Genomic DNA, 12,390 nt, shown 5'->3' on the forward strand with positions numbered 1-12,390 from the left:
CCTGATTTGTCAGGTGAATTCATGGACCATTTGGAGGATGGATTGCAAAATGTATCCATACATTAGGATGCTGGAGCTACTTATTCAGTTATTACCTTGTATTTATAAAAATAATTGTCATTTGTACAAAATTGTACCTTAACGAGAATCTGCCTGGCCCTACATATAATTTATTACTGCAATATGGATTACAGTGGGACTGCTTGCATAGTAAGGTACTAGTCATTGTGAATAGGTGTAGGATGTAATATGTGGAATGTATATTTTGGGTTTTGGGACATGTGAAAAGATGCCTGCTTGTCTGTCAAAGAAAGCAAACAGCCATGTAAAAAAACAGCTGAGCTAGCAACCTGATCAGGTAAACTACTTGGCCAGCAGTCCAATCAGGTAAACAACTGAATTAGCAAACTAATCATAGTGTTAGGAAGAAAAGTGTTTATACAATATATAATGAATAACTTTTTGTAACAGTGTATTTAAGGTGGGCACTTAAATGTGAGGGTGTGCTTGCATTCAACCCTATGCTGTGCCCTGTTTCGGTGCACTGATCCCTCACGGATGCAGTGAATCAACAACATACTTCTTCAGTGAATCAACAACATACTTCTTCAGCTCAAGAGTGTGTCTGTGAACCTATGTGTTCTGTGTAGCAGTTCTTTAGAAAAGAACTGGTCAACAGTAGGGATGTCAACATTTGGCACGATAGCACCATGACAATATAGATGCTTCCTTTGCACACGGTCCTGCAAGCTCCTAACTACATGACTCTTGTTCACGTGATTTATCCCACTGACCCAGTGGGAAAGTTTGCAGGCTCAGGCCTTTCTTGAGCTGATCTGTAGAAACATTCCTGTAATTGTGACATGATGATTTAATTCAAAAAGGTACTAACATACTCCCTCACGGGTGACAAAGTACATTTCTTCAGAGGAGAAAGATGAAGATGAATTTCCTCCCTAGAGATTAGCTACATCATTACAGTGACCATTCCCAGCTGTGTAATTAACAGCTTTGATTGGCATATGAGAGAAGCTTATAGCTCCATAATGTCTTCTCAGGCAATGTGACCTGACACATGGTTGTTACACACCAAATCATATCAGGTTTCAATTATCAACTATGACAGCCCCCAGTGGACTGCTGCAAAAGTGATCATATTATCTCCAGGAAAGCCAGAAGATACGACCCACCTTACTGGTGCGTAGATTACTTAGCTATGGTAATGGAATTAACCTTATTATTTCTCAATCAATCCTCTGTGACAAATGATTGAACTGCCATATGGCTGACTTTAATGAAAGCAACATGCCAGCATGTCACGGGAGAGTGGATGGGTGGGTAAATTATGTATTATGATTCATAGTTAAATACAACCTAGAAGAAAATTCTCTCCTTGGAGACTATTTAGAATGTTTCTATATTTTATAAAAGGCAATGGATCAAAGAGGAAGTATGAAGCAGCAATGCGTACTTAATGACCTGTTCCAAGGAGTAAATTATGGCTGGAATTGTCAGTGTTTTAAACTTAGTGGAGCAGAGCTTAAGCAACAAGGACGGAAATTTTCAAAATACAGTTCATTCTTTTACAGTGACACAATAGTAAAATAAAGTAACCTCTGACAATATGATTTATTGAAGAATCTAAACAAAAAATGTTGAAACTGCTGTGTACCAAAGTTATTTCTCTGTTCTATTACTTTTAATGAATAGCCGAGATCAGTGAATATATTCGGTGAGATAAGGCTCAGTGCATTTCTGATAAGGGGAAAAAAAGGTAAAAAAGAAAAGTTGCATCAATTTTTCATTCAGAGCTTTATTTACTGGAGCTATATATGTATTTAAAAAATCTTCTATTTTCTCTCTGGCCCTTGTATTCTGTTCCAATGTAAATGGAAAGTACATTTACATGATAACATTTCAGGAAAAGGTCAGATAAAAATTAGAAAATGTCTTAGGGATCCCAGTGATGGTATGGTATATTTCTCTCTTTTCATGGGTATGTAATGAAATCACGTCCTTGGCTCATAGCAAGTGGCCAACAAAGGCATTTGACAGGGATTTTAGCTGGACAATGAGCTATAGATTAATCAAAACCAGCTTGTTGTTTTTGTTAGTACCGGGGGGTTGAGCCTTTATTGAACAAGCCAGTGAGCCTGGGTGAATGGCTCTGGTGTCTTGAAGCTGCTGCAACCCAGAGAGGCTGACAGTAGGAATTCATAGCCTTGCCTTGTTTTGCAAGATCATAGCACCAATAATTTTCCCACTGACGGTTATTGATGGTTAGGGAAAGGGGAGTAGTGGATGAAGCTTGACCATCCTCCTTTAGAAACGTTTGATCCATATGATTCTATGTGTGTGGGTGTGTGTGTGTGTGTGGGTGGGGGGGGGGGGGGGATCTACCTGAAAGTGGACCAAGCAATTCCTCCCATCACACCTTCATCATGCCACCCATCCTGGAAGTCCTACTGTGCAGGTTTTCCAAAGATTTGCAGAAATGCAGTTTCCATGGCTCTTGGACTGCACAGTTGCATAGGGCACTTCAGGAGTTGGCCTAGTTAATTGTGAGGCTCATGCACTATGGAAGACTCTAGGGAGCAAATGTCATTGTTTCTCATTTCATGAGGCAGTAGGGTGACCAGACAGCAAATGTGAAAAATCAGGATGGGGGTGGGGGGTAATAGGAGCCTATATAAGAAAAAGTCCCAAAAATCAGGAGTGTCCCTATAAAATCAGGACATCTGGACACCCTATGAGGCAGTGTTATGAAATATGCAAGATCAAAGCCAGGACGCATTTTTTTAGAAGGATTCATGTGTGGGGTGCTTTAAAGTTTTCTGGGTGCAAATTAAAAAAAAAGAAGCCAAACTGTAGCTTGAGATGCACATGGGACTGCATACACAAAACAGTGTAAGTGCAACTGAACAGACACCATTTTCCATCTACTCCCACCAACTTTTTTTTGCCCCAGTTCTGGCAAAATCATGATCACAAGGGTTGCATGAATATTTAACAATTAGATGCATAATTTGGGCAACAGTTTGGATAGTATTCCTAAAACTTCAGTGCAAGCTTATCCTGACTCACAAACCATGTCCATAGCTAACACTCCTAGAATGGAATATCAGACCCAGTTTTCACAGCCAAATATCCACTTACCAGTAAGTATATACAGTATAAAAAGGTGGACAACTTCATTAATTGAACCCTAAATCCAGAATGATGCTAAGCCAATTAAAGAAGTTGTTGTCCGGGTTCATACCACCTTTTGACAGTTTGTATGCTTTTGCGATGAGAAACCATAGTTCTATAGTAGAAATGTACTGATTGCTTCCTCTTTCTTTTAGAACAGTCTGGTACAAAAACTTGATCATGAAGATCTGAGCTGTGGAGTGTGATTTATTTTTAAAGAATAGACTTTAAAAAAATTAAGAAAAAACAACAAGAATTGAGATATCATTTTCATTTACTGTCAAAGGAGTTAAGCACAAGTTTATTGTCATATAATTTTGACAGGTTTTCTTAAAGTATAGATCTCAATAGTAACTGTTTTACAAGTGATTGTGAATATTGGATAAGATGATGCATTACATATTATTAATTTTAATCATAAATCACCAATGATTATTAAACTGATTATTAATGATACTATTAATGATAATTCCAGAGGCACCTAATGGCCTCACATAAGGATTTCATCCCCATTGTGCTAAGTGTGGTAGCTATATATAATGAAAAGATGGTCCCTGCACAAGGAAACTGTGAGACAATAAAAAATAGCAGTGACAGCACATCAGCTGCCTAATCATTGTCAAGTGCTTTCAAGGCATTACAGCAGAGATCAGTTTTAGGTGAGATTTAAAGTAGAATAATGTAGCAATTCTGCAGATTTTACAGGGAGCTCCTTCCAGGCCTGGGAGAACATGAGAGGGTATTTGTGGGGAAGGCTTGGTGTTGGCAAAGCAGAATCAGGAGTAGGCTATAAGAGCTGAATAAAAAGTTTTATTATTAATCTTTTACACAGCTGCATAAATGTACACAGCACTTAGCAAGACATAGATTAATGCACAGTCCTTGCTCCAAAGAGTTTACAATCTAAGGGCCTGGGTCCTGCTCCCAATGGAAGTCACCAGCAACGCTCCCACCACTTCAAGACCCTCAGAGAAAGAGGATAAAATGTGAGGCAATCATTCAGGATAGAGGAGATCATTTCTAAGGAGACTAGCACTGAAACAATTCCTGGAGGCAGTGACTTTGGAATTTGAAGGAGAACAAAGAGAGCATCAGGTGGACAAAAATGAGTGACTGAATCAGACAAGCCATCAGGAAGGAATGATTTTTAGAGATGGATTGGGAATTTATAGATTAAAGCTAGGGTTTTCAAAGGAGCCTATGGGAGCTTGGCACCCAAATCCTATGGGCTTTTAGTGGGAGTTGGTCACCTAAGAGGGTTAGAATCCTATGAAAATCTCAGCCTTAATGGAGAGAAATGTAGTCCGAGGTAAGTCTATGATTGTTCGGTGTATAGATAAAACTCATAAATGTTGGATGGGTCTAGTGGATTGGGAACTGAACTGGGAGTCAAGGGATCTGCAGCCAATTCCTGTCTCAGCTCCAGATTCCCTGGGCAAGTCACTTAATCTTTCTTGTGCCTCAGTTTTCCGACCTGTAACATGGGGATACAGCACTGCCCTACCTCACAAGGGTGTTGTGAGGATAAAATCTATTACTGGTTGTGAGGTGCTCTGCTACTGTACTGATGGGGGCTGTATGCATCTATGGATAGATTTAATTGCAAAATGGGCTCCTGTAGTGCTATACGTTCACAATCCAAGATAATTAAAAAATGCAACTCTTCCACAGAAAAAAGAAAAGGGCTTTTTTGCATTTTTATTTTATTCCCTTCAATTTGCTTAGCAAAATGTATTCCCCCCTTCCCCTTCAGATCATTACTTTACCATGTGGTAAAACTTTCCAGTTTTGCCTTAGATAATCTTTGAAACCATGTTCACAAAGTTCTCTACCTTCTCCTGTTGTTAGCATCAGGAATAGTACAATAATAGAAGTATGTTACTGCGTTATGGATGGCAATTGATGAGGTTTGCAGCGTGCCCACTCTAATTGTGGCGTTTTCATCATGCATTAAAGATAATAGCATTAGGATCACATGGTTCACTTATTGCTATTCTTGGCTGATAAAAATAATTGAAAACAATGAGAAATGCAAGAAAACTGCTGCCAATTACTCCTGTTTGTCTGTTATGAACGGAGTCCCCATTTTGTCTGCAAATGGATATATGTGAACAGCTTTGATGCCAAATGGAAGCGGTAGTTGAGAGGATCAAAGCACAACTGTTCCATTATATTTACTTACTGAATATGATCCTGAAGCATACAACACAGAAAGCAGGTTCATCCACGTATACACATGTAATGCTAGCTTCAACCTTCAAGTAAGGAAAAATAAAGAAATATCAAGCGCCTGGGGAATTTATTTCTAGTGGGAACTACTGTACATAATGCAGGTAGCATCTAGGAACATTCTACAATACAGGCCTTTGTACAAATCTTGTCTGAACTATCTGAGAATACTATTGTTAGAAAAACACCAACCCCAAAGATTTGAGTGCCTAATTTCTTAGGGTTTATAAACAAATTAGGCATTCAAATACATAACTGCCAAATCTGTATGCACAATCAGTTTGTTGTGCAACCTTTTCTAAGTCTCAGTTTTCCTGTTTGTAAAATGGAGATAGTGATGTAATGTTCCAAGTGTGCTAGGAAAGTACAAAATATTAAGGTCAGTGTGATGGGGTGTCTTGAGTCGGAGTAAAAGGTAGCAGTAAAGGGTTTACCTCTTACCCTCTACTTAACTGAAGGTCAATGATTTCTTGCCCTGAGTGCTGGAATTTGCTGGGTTGCAGGGTTAGGAAAGATGTGGTCCTTCCTCTACTCAGAGGGTTGAACTCTTATTGAGGTCTGTACACATTGTCACATGAACTCGTAGATAGGACTAGAATGCAGGGCCTTTCGGATAGACCCCATTCCAATGTCCAATGTAGTCAATGACAGTACTTCTACGATCACTCTTTTATTCATTAGGCCAATATCAGTAAGGGGCTGTATCACTTCCACCTCCTCTAGCTCGTTCAGAATTCACAAGCGAGGCACTTCAACACAGTAATGGCATAATGGAAAACAAATTCCATATGAATTTTAACAAAATATTTCCACCAGTTTCATCTTGCTCTGTCTAACAGCTACAGTATCCAGTTCTGAATTCTGCTTAATGCCATCAGTTACAATAAATTTGACTGGAGTCATCTGGATCTCTCTTCAACACAAAGCCACAAGTACCAACATCCTCTCATGGCGTAATATAGATGACAGAGCCCATGTAATATGAACATTGTCACAGTTTCAGTGTAACTGCACCTGTTTTTCCCCTCCATGGTCTCTCAAGGGCACCAACCTAAGGTTTCTGGCTCCCATCCATCACCTCTCTTGGGTGGAGACCCACATCTCTCTGTCTCCTGACGAGGATCTTTAAGGCTGCACAGCTCCCTGCCTTGCACTGTGATAGCCCCAGCAAACCAGACTGCCTAAAGACCAGTGCCTGTGCTTTGCTTTCTCTCTTAGAGCTATGAACAGTGTATTGCCAGAAGTTACAAGTTACCACATGGCTCTTTCTAAGCAAGCACCTTTATTTGTAAGGTAAAAGCATTACAGAGAAAACAATAAAAGTCCCTATATGCATGCTAAAAGCTCACCAGTTTCTCGGGAGGTGTTTATAAACTAAATGATTCACCTTAATCACCCCCTGCTGTTTTTAGTTCCTGGTGGAGCTGTGGCAACTCTCCCGCCTCTGGAATAGAATCCCTGGCGCACAGTGATACATAAACCATTCATACGCCTAATACAATATGCCCCCCAAATATATTGCATGCGTTTGCAATATCTGTCACAGCCATATCTCCTAAGTGTTTTCTATTTGGTTTATTAAAGACTCCAAGTTAGCTTGTGTGCTGGTCTGATTAAGGATGCCTTTCTGAATTAGGATCCAAAATGGTTTGCTATTGGGGCCCAAAATGAAATCAGTTCCTAGAGCTGGGTTTTGGCAGCAGGACAGTCTATGCTGTAGGTTAGTATTGTGATGGCCAGCTTCATACATTCCCAAGCTCTGTGTTATATAAATGAAACTGGCTTAAGCTAATTCTAGTAGCCCTCCCCATACATGAACTCAAAAATTCACAAATCATTTATAACTGAGGGGTGGAATCCCAGCTGCACCGAAGTCATTGGCACAACTCATGTTGATTTCTATGGGGCCAAAATTTCACCCCATATATCTTCCGCACAGCATATAAAATAACATGGCCATGTATCTCTGTACAGATGAGTACATTTGCCATCACTCAGGTGCAGCACATCTCTGAAACGATGGAAAGCAGGAGAACCTGTGATTCATTATTGTAGGTAGAGGAGAAAAGAGCAAAACAAAATTCATCTAAATACAAGAACTAGGGGTCACCAAATGAAATTAATAGGCAGCAGGTTTAAAACAAATAAAAGGAAGTTCTTCTTCATGCAGCGCACAGTCAACTTGTGGAACTCCTTACCTGAGGAGGTTGTGAAGGCTAGGACTATAACAATGTTTAAAAGGGGACTGGATAAATTCATGGTGGCTAAGTCCATAAATGGCTATTAGCTAGGATGGGTAAGAATGGTGTCCCTAGCCTCTGTTCGTCAGAGGATGGAGATGGATGGCAGGAGAGAGATCACTTGATCATTGCCTGTTAGGTTCACTCCCCCTGGGGCACCTGGCATTGGCCACTGTCGGTAGACAGATACTGGGCTAGATGGACCTTTGGTCTGACCCGGTACGGCCATTCTTATGTTCTTATCTGTCCAGACATTTAAAGATAGTCTGTTGCAGGTTTTTTTGGTTTTGTTTTGTTCTCTATAGCCACAATGAATCCCCATTTTGTTTACAAATGGGAATAACATCTTATATTTCATGGAAGAAAACAGCAGCTAATTTGAAACAATCTTGCATGAAGGGACATCAGTACGACTTGTGGACATTTTTGATGGTAGGCCATCTTGCTATGGAACACATTATTCAAATCTAAATCTTGGCTAACAGTTTTTGTGATAGAGATCGCTCTGACAGAATGAGATCTGAGCACAGTTATGTTTACCAGCCAAAGCCAGGTCCGCTTATATTAACTCTGGCTGCTCATAAAAGGCTCCCAAGAAACAGACACAATGATTTTTCATAATGAGTCTCTTATCTAGGACCCTTGTGGCCATATTCCGCTATTGATCCAGAACTCCCACTGACATCAATGGGAGTTGCTATACACCATGGACTGAGGGCAGAATATGTCTATAGAGAGCCATATCAAAGATGATTAAACTTCTAAAAATTACATTAAAGTAACATTAAGTATCTGATTTAAACCCATACAAGCAGCAAAATTAAGAACAGAGAGAAAAATCCATGCCAGCATTCCATGTTTCATTCACACTACTCTATTAGTTAAGGACTGATGCTACTGTATAACGTGCCTTAACTTTGCATTGCCCGCTGTCTAATCCTTACAGTGACATTAATGGCGGGCCAGAGTATCCTTTCTGACTGGGGGAGAGGGGAAGGCTGATCGATGTAGTGTGGGGGAGAGGGTGCAAAATGTAAGGATGGCTGTTCTGTGTGATATTGCCCCTCTACTAACCCTTTAACAAGTAAGGGCCTAACATGCTCCCAATGAATGTAAAGGTCCCATTGACTTCAGCAAGCTCAATGCCTAAGGGCCTGATCCAATGTCCACTGAAGGCACCAGGAACTTTTCCTTTGCCTTCAGTGGGTGTTAGAGAACATGTTCATACTGAGGTTGTCAATGTTAATGTTGACACTCTGCACTGCGAACCTCCCCAAAAAGGTGGCAGCTGTCAGTGTGGGAGTTATGCTCTCATGGAGCTTGAGGGTCTGGAGCCAGGCAGGAAGAAATCCTGCTCATAGACTCTGACCTGTTGGCCTGGGCTCTCAAGGACATCTCTGTTCCATGGGTGCTGAAGAATGACCCCTTTGCTTGTTGCAGGAGGGAGGATGGGAGCAAAACCCTGTTGCCCAGTAGAAGGATTTGAAGGAAACCTAACAAGTAGGAACGGGTGGTGTTCCTGTCCCCTTATCTCTGCCCAGAGGGTGACTTGACCCAGAGGCCTTTGTGGTTTAGTTTATTTTGTTTCTTTTTACAGTTGATTTCATCTATTTTAATGATTCTGCAGTACCTATGTGAATAGTTATTGTCAATGATATAAATACCTCACTCTGGACTTGTTTAGATAGCCAATAGCTGCACAGTAGTCTGTGAGGGATCCTTCAGAGTGTGCACAGAGCACCGTGTAAATGCACTGCATAGTTAGGCAGTGTTTGAAAGCACTCAATTAAAGGAGCAGGGCACCTTTGCAAGATGGATTAAAAAGCATTAATATTTTTCCAACATACATATGCCCCATTTACCAGAATGGCTCCATCCACATAGTGTCCCTAAGTGAAAAATATTAGTCAATGTACGCCAATGTGTGGGTCATACGGCAAGCTGCAATTTTGCCCTCATCTCACAGGCTGGTAACTCTGCTATTCTTAAGGAAGAACTTGGTCTGAGATACGGATTGCTCACCCCTATCTCCCTAGGTCCCTTCATCCTCTCTGTTTATATTGGGAAGGGAACATCATCAGAAACAGAAAATGACATCAATTCGTGGCTTTTAATATGAGGAGGGAGAAAGCACCTAGTTTTCAGGTCTCTGCTGCTTTAAGGCCAGATCCTGGCCCACAATGTGTGCTCAGGCTGGACAGTAATGAGGTGTAAGGAGCTCCCTTCCTCCTCTGTGTTTGCAGTCTGCATCATGGCTGGTGTCTATGGTGGGGGAGCACATCTGCCTCCAGACTGCTACCCCCATAGAGGAGGGCAGGGAAGGGGCAGAGAGAGGGGAATAGGTAGAGCCTGAGTTCTACTCCCACCCCAGCATCCTGGCCTGCACAGCATGGGGGAGCAGAGACTGAATTACGACTTCATGAGTGACCAGGGGCGGCTCTAGGAATTTTGCTGCCCCAAGCACGGCAGGCAGGCTGCCTTCCGCGGCGTGCTTGCAGAGGGTCTGCTGAAGCCGTGGGACCAGTGGACCCTCCACAGGCAAGCCGCCGAGGGCAGCCTGCCTGCTGCCCTTGCGGCACCGGCAGAGTGCCCCCTGCGGCTTGCCATCCCAAGCACGCGTTTGGCGTGCTGGGGCCTGGAGCCGCCCCTGTGAGTGACAGTTCAATCCCTGCTCTGCTCGTTGGGCAGCACAAGTACAACCTGCCCCTTACTCAGGGTACAATGTAAGATTCTAGTCTTGTCTGCTTTAGATTATAGAGAAACCCAAACCAGAACCCTTCATCTAAATTTGCCTGAGCACAGATGGTTTGGATATAATGGGACTCAAGTGCAACCTCCCCAACCAGTTTTGACTTCACAAAACCAAATCTATCCTGGCTTGCCCAGAATAGTGACGAGAAAAAACCTTTTACCTGATCCCTTTCCACAAACTCTGGCGGGTGAGATAAATTGGAGCCTGGATCTTATTTATTTTCACCTGTGTCTTATCCCCAAAAAATAGTATATAGCAGCAATACAAAATTGTCTCTGTTTGCCTGTTCTTTACAGAGTTCTAAGTCCAGAGTTTTTCCAGGCATATGGAAAATAGCAGCAAAGGCTATGTATTTAACATGTGTTCTGTCCAGGAAGTGCAGATTGTCATCCTATCTACCTAGACAAAGGTGTTTGGCCAAAGAGACCCTGGCTTTCCACAACACACTCAGAACCTCTTTCATTGTGCGCTCTCTTTTCCTCCATATACTTATATGCTCCAGCAGCCACAATCACCGTGACAGCTAAGAGAAGCAGTTTCCTTCCTGATTATACCACTCTGAATCTGAATCTGGGTACCAATAGCACAAAGTGTCTCCTCTCTGATAAGGAATCTATGACATTCCCATCCACAGCCAGAAGAACAAAAACCCAACATCACGCCTGAATTTGGTCTCCAGTTCAAAAATTGTTTGATGGGGAAATAAAATTCCTTCTCACCTCAATCATGGGCATTTTTTATCCTGAACTATATTATCTTGAGGAGCTGCTGGTTAAAACAGTGCAAACCGATCATTCATAAGATGAATAGGGCCACAAATATAAATTGTCAATTAAATAAAAGAAATTGGCACATAGCTTAAGAATATTCATCATACAAAATGACTGGTCTTGTGGATGAATTTCATGTTGCAACATATCTCTCATGAGCATGATTTATGAGTATGGAATTCTGGGCATCAGATTTGGCTGGTTCTGGTTTAAAATGTTTGGGCCTATTTACATTGACATTTGCAGATGGGTCTCACGTGGAACATCTCCCAGGACTTCAGGTTGCTCCTGGAGAGGTCTATAGGGGGCCCAGAGCAACAGAAAAATAGGGAAGCTAGGGAGGAGATGCAGCCTGGGGGGGCTGATGATGGGCTGATCCAGTATTTCTACTTCAGCCTTCTGTGGCTGATAGAACAAGAACTCAGATCCTCCTGTACCCAAAGCACAATCCCTGCTACCTGCTTGAAAGGAAAATCACCTTTAGCATTATAGGGATTTGATGTACGCTTGTAATTCTGATTCCATCCAGTAGAAGGCAGAGGTACACGTACAGACTAGCCAATTTATGTTAACATTGTTATTGTGGTATGTCTTATGTATGTACGGCTAAATTCTGCCACCTTTACTCACTGAGATTAGTATCTTATTCTGTGAGAGGTCCCATTAAAATCAAGGGAGCAACTTGCAGAGTAAAGCTGATGTGCGTAAGAGTGTCAGAATCTGGCCCCCCAAATCTTAGAGTGCTTCACAATGGTTAGACTGTGCAAACAGGCAAAGAACAAACATGTCGAGTTTTCAATTTAAATTTGTGAGCAGATGCAACACAGTGCAAAACAATCCAGACAAATTATCATACATGTATTTGATTTGTAAACTCTTTGAAAGTCTGTTTCTAGAAATAAGAAATAATTGGATCAATTAACGTATTTGCATTTCTTAAAAAAAGAGTGAGTAATGACTACCCAAAAGTCCCCATCACTGTAGGATAATGAAGCATGAAATGGTGTGCTGAGATGAAATCTATCTCAGAAAAAGCTTTTGATGGTCATGAATTAACTGTTTAAGCTAAAAAGGCTAAAGCTTCAGAAGTAGTTTTTATAATTAGATTACTCGGTAGAGCTGCCATTCAGTGCTTATTTATTTATTTAAATTCCCCAGGGATCCATGTCACCACCAAGAGATCAGGAATAAAATGCCTCATTTATTAACT

At 41.4% G+C, this 12,390-nt stretch overlaps 1 long non-coding RNA gene across 2 annotated transcripts in view; it reads right to left on the bottom strand.

Annotated features, from left to right (window-relative positions):
- The window catches only part of LOC120380983, a 38,981-nt gene that overhangs the window by 12,274 nt on the left and 14,317 nt on the right, over positions 1-12,390 (bottom strand). For both annotated transcript variants that reach the window (XR_005587901.1, XR_005587900.1), the window contains one exon: positions 5,372-5,444. This is a non-coding gene — a long non-coding RNA (uncharacterized LOC120380983). The remainder of the gene's footprint in view (positions 1-5,371; positions 5,445-12,390) is intronic.

The sequence above is a fragment of the Mauremys reevesii genome, linkage group 13 (assembly GCF_016161935.1).
Source record: "Mauremys reevesii isolate NIE-2019 linkage group 13, ASM1616193v1, whole genome shotgun sequence".
In the NCBI taxonomy this organism is placed as follows: domain Eukaryota; kingdom Metazoa; phylum Chordata; order Testudines; family Geoemydidae; genus Mauremys; species Mauremys reevesii.